The sequence below is a fragment of the Alosa alosa genome, chromosome 19, assembly GCF_017589495.1.
Source record: "Alosa alosa isolate M-15738 ecotype Scorff River chromosome 19, AALO_Geno_1.1, whole genome shotgun sequence".
In the NCBI taxonomy this organism is placed as follows: Eukaryota; Metazoa; Chordata; class Actinopteri; order Clupeiformes; family Clupeidae; genus Alosa; species Alosa alosa.
The window spans coordinates 455,404-460,403 of record NC_063207.1 but is presented as its reverse complement, the minus strand read 5'-3'; the positions used below and the strand labels follow the sequence as shown (position 1 = coordinate 460,403).

Here is a 5,000-nt window from a genome sequence, read left to right as displayed (position 1 = left end):
TACAAAAAACGAAAAATACATTCCTCAAGTGTCCTTTTCAAGACCTACGTTACAAAGTTTGAACAAAGTTTCTATGTGAAACGATTGAAGCTTGAAGAAGAAGACTATGGATAACAGAACCGTGCGTTTTCATGCACTGTAATAAACAACAATGTCAATTCAATCAATAGCCTAATGAAAATAAACAAAAACAAAAACAAATGCTATAATATACGTAGGGATATTGTATAGAACGCTGAAACATTACTGGGAAAATAAGTCCCCATAACCGGACTGACGGCAAGAGCGGAGGGGTCTTGTTCCGCCCTGAAGGGACTTATTTTCCCAGTAGTGACCGGGCGCTCTATACATTATCCCCGCTTTATTACACGGCTACTTGCCAAAACGAAATAATAAACTCCCCCACGATATGACTTTAGCCTAGCCTATTTTGCTACCGCTCATCGTGGCATTTGCTGAGAAACAAATAGTTCGCGATCAACACATCGCTGAACTTGAATCAAACATTCTTTAGAACACAGCTGATCAACCGTCTGCTTTCACTTTTGAATGAAGTTCCAGTCCTTTATGTAGTGATATGGAAGACGATCAGAAGCACAAAACCCGCTGCCATTGACAGCGTAATTATATGTTTGCAGCGTAATTACATGAATATATTTTACCATAGAACTTTTGGGAAATCCCATTCAAGCCAATGGAGCGTTCTACTTGTCTTGTGAAGAGCTGTGTAATAAAAACCATTAACGCATAAGAAACCTAATGAAAATAAACAAATACTATAATCAGGGGCGTAGATTTGCGTGGGGACCGAAGGACGTGTTACGACTGAAATGTCCCCACCAATATTCAGGTTGAAATGGGGAAAAAGGTGCTCACATGCGCTACACAAAGAGTTAAATAATGTCTCACTTCAGTGCTGCAGATCATCTCTTACAGATCTTGTAGCCTATAAGCAGAACCCGTCTACGGAGAGCCTGGCCACTCCGTATTAAGTCCCATTGTACCGAATTTTGGATGCAGTTCCACCAGATTTCCACTGGGGGCGATCGCCATGAGTGCAGAATGAATGGGAGTCAATGGAGCTAGACGGCTAAATTTGTCTCTTTCACCTGATTGTCGTTGACAAATCTCAGATTTGATTGTAGTTTGTATAACTTCAACATGGGTTATAGGTCAAAAGTTGAATGAACGAGTACTTATGTCCTTTTGATTTCTTACAGGTTGGGTCGTTGTTGCCCATAACACACTAGCATTGTGCTAATGAATGACGTCATTGACACATTTGAAAGGCTTTTTAGAACAATTAAGTGACTTTAAAAAATATAATACTCCACCAAGTGTATTTTCTTTGCCTCCCCTTTCGAATACAATACTCAAATTACTTGAAAAAAAATGATATCCCCAGAAAAGTGGATTTTGAGGGGTACAGCTCCATAGACCTCCATGCATTCTGCACTCGTGGACGAGCGCCCTCATGTGGAACCACAGAAGGAACTGCAACCAGTTCAGAAACCGGAAGTTTTCCGAGAGTGGCAGTTCTCCCCTTATTAGACATTCTCTGCTATAAGGGTAAATCGCGCTGATTTGAAGTTACCTATAATAACTACCAGTGAGCCGCAGTCTCCTGCGCAGCATGGCACAGCGCTTCAGCATCACTTCACTACAAGGCATATGAAGTGCGTCCAAATTCACCCATTCTTCTCTGTTGAACTCCTGGAGAAGTAGGCTACTCATCACACATGTCACACGATAGAGCCTTTTCTCAGCTTTTAAACGGTGCTAGCTAGCCACTATTTTCTGTGATAAACAGTTCGCGAGAAACGTTCTCTGCGCCCATCTCCACATCCATTTGTCTCGGTGGAATATCGGAGGCCTACACACTCTTCACGCAACACATGACAAACCATATATCAGAATAAACAGCAGACCTTACCAAACACAAAGGTGTAGGGTGGTGGTAGTGTAGTGGTTAAGGAGCTGGGCTAGCGTGCAGTAGCCTGAAAGTTGCCGGTTCAATTCCCGGCTTCCACCGTTATGCCCTTGAGCAAGGCACTTAACCCCAAGTTGCTCCGGGGACAATGTGATCCCTTGTAATATAGCTGACATATATAAGTCACTTTGGTCAAGAAGTGTCTGCTAAATGTAATGTAATGTAATGTGTAATGCCTGTGTATTAGCTGTTCCAGAGTAATTCGGTTTTTAAATAAATTGTAGCAAAATTAAACATGGTCTTTCGGCTTTAAGCATTTCTTAAAACTGAGCTGTGCTTACATCGCCTAGATATCTGTAATTATTAGAATCAGAGAATATACAGGCAGCTCACGGTTAAGAGTTTGTGAATGTAGCCTTAATGATTTCTTTTCACAAAATGCTAAGCATGCATACACGTTTCTTAAAACTGAGCTGTGCTTAAATGGGTCAATGCATGATTTCATAACAGACCAAATAGAAAATAAATGTTAAATGTTAAATATACCCTACATATCTGTACATATAAAAATTATCATGGATAGTAGTTGGACAGTAGCCTACGTATCTGTACGTATAAAAATTATCATGGATAGTAGTTGGACAGTAGCCTACGTATCTGTACGTATAAAAATTATCATGGATAGTAGTTGGACAGTAGCCTACAGTACGTATCTGTACATATAAAAATTATCATGGATAGTAGTTGGACAGTACATTTTAATCATGGATAGTATTTGGACAGTAGCACATTTTAAGCATTTTATATATCTATAGTGGCTGGTGAACGAGTTGAGTGGCTTTTTTTCGGGGGGGGTAGTAGGTAGTGTCCCCACCAAAGCTCAGACCAAACCTACGCCCTTGACTATATATAATATACAAACCATTAACGCATAAGAAACCCTTAATAAACTAAGTGCATGTTGAACATATATGCCTCTAGACATAAATAATAATCTTTTTTTTTTCATCTTTTTAACATACTTATGAAAAATGGCATATCAAATTATTCATACCCTTTTTAAATAATCAATGGAAACATCTTTATTTGTTATCAAAGCTCTCAAAATGGTTCTTATAATATCTAACAAGCCTCTCCATGTCTCTACAATGACTGTAGACCGCACCTTTTTAGCAGCAATCTGGGTTTTGAGGCAGGAACGATTATTTGCCATCACTTTGGCCTTGTGCTCACTTTTTTGACGGATTGAGGTCTGGTCTGGCAGAAATGTCTATACATTTTTCTTAAGTCCTTTTTGGAGACTCCAAAAGGACACTTGGTTACCAAACTATATAACCAGAATCAAACATCTCTAACTTGAGAACCCCTTTGCCTACAAATGAAATATTGGCCTCTAATGAAAGCACATTGGGGGTTGCTAGTATTGGGACTTGGATGTCGGTGAATCAGGAATACAATAAAAGAAGCAGAATCACAATAATCATCATTTATTTTCGATTCCGCCTATAACATGTTGATAATAAAAGGCCCAAAAAAGTGTAAATGTGTAAAAAGGGGAGAGTGGAGCATGGAGACCGTCTGGAGTGTAGAGAGCAGAGAGGGGAGAGAGGAGGAGAGAGGGAGAGGGGAGGGGAGAGAGGAGAGGGGAGAGAGAGGAGAGGGGAGGGGAGAGAGGAGAGGAGAGGGGAGAGAGACGAGAGGAGAGGGGAGAGAGAAGAGAGGGGAGAGAGCAGAGAGGGGAGAGAGAGGAGAGGGGAGAGAGCAGAGAGGGGAGAGAGAGGAGAGGGGAGGGGAGAGCATGGAGACCGTCTGGAGTGTAGAGAGAGCAGAGAGGGGAGAGAGAGGAGAGGAGAGGGAGAGAGGAGAGAGAGGGGAGAGAGGAGAGAGAGGGAGGGGAGGAGGGAGAGAGAGGGGAGAGGGAGAGGCAGAGAGAGAGGAGAGGGGAGAGCAGGGAGACCGTCTGGAGTGTAGAGAGCAGAGAGGAGAGGAGAGGAGAGGGGAGAGAGAGGAGAGAGGGGAGCATGGAGACCGTCTGGAGTGTAGAGGGCAGAGAGGGGAGAGAGAGGAGAGGGGAGCATGGAGACCGTCTGGAGTGTAGAGAGAGCAGAGAGGAGAGAGAGAGGGGAGAGGGGAGAGAGCAGAGAGGGGAGAGAGAGGAGAGGGGAGGGGAGAGCAGGGAGACAGTCTGGAGTGTAGAGAGAGGAGAGGGGAGGGGTGAGAGAGGAGAGGGGAGAGAGAGGAGAGGGGAGGGGTGAGAGAGGAGAGGTGAGAGCTCAACTACAGTAAGCTCGACTACACTAAATGGGACAAGCACCCCATAGAATCCCTGCATGCAGAATTTATTAGGAATATTCTCAGGGTCCAAAGGAAAACACCCACAAATATATGCAGGGCAGAATTAGGCAGATTGCCATTAGCTTTAAATGTACAAAAAAGATCACTAAAATTCTGGATACATCTGAAATCTAGCCCAGAAAATTCCATAAGATTTCAAGCAATCAAAACCCAAGAGGTCAGCCCTGAAACCAGTCCCCTCTGTCAGTTGGTTCTGAAGTTAACTACATTACATTACATTACATTACATTACATTTGGCTGACGCTTTTTTAACCAAAGCGACTAACAACATGGTAAACAGTAAGTTTTAGAACAATTCTCACAATTTTAGGACAGTTTAAAAAACACATTAGAGTACAGTAAGAATAAGCAAGGCCGGTGAGTGCTGTATTTTAACAGTTACTTGTCAGTTTAACGGCTGGTGAGTGCTAGGATCAGTAAGACTTGTTGTAAGTGTTGCTATGAGAGTAGATGTTCTCAAAGAGCTGGGTCTTCAGGGAGTTTTTGAAAGTGGAAAAGGATGTCCCTGCCCTTGTAGGAATCCGGCAGTGTGTTCCACCAACGAGGAACAACAGATGAGAAAAGTTTGATTGGCTTGAGCGCATCGGGTGGTAGAGCCAGACGCCGCTCGGCCAGAGGAGCGCAGCGGTCTGGAGGTAGTGTAAGTCTGTATGAGGGCATTCAAGCAGGTGGAGCAGAACCGAGACTACTTTGTGGGCAAGCCGCTAGAGACTT

General features: G+C 43.1%; 1 protein-coding gene across 2 annotated transcripts in view; it reads left to right on the top strand.

Moving 5' to 3' along the window:
• The window catches only part of LOC125284270 (HERV-H LTR-associating protein 1), a 69,030-nt gene that overhangs the window by 56,555 nt on the left and 7,475 nt on the right, over positions 1–5,000 (top strand). The gene's annotated exons all lie outside the window — the stretch shown is intronic.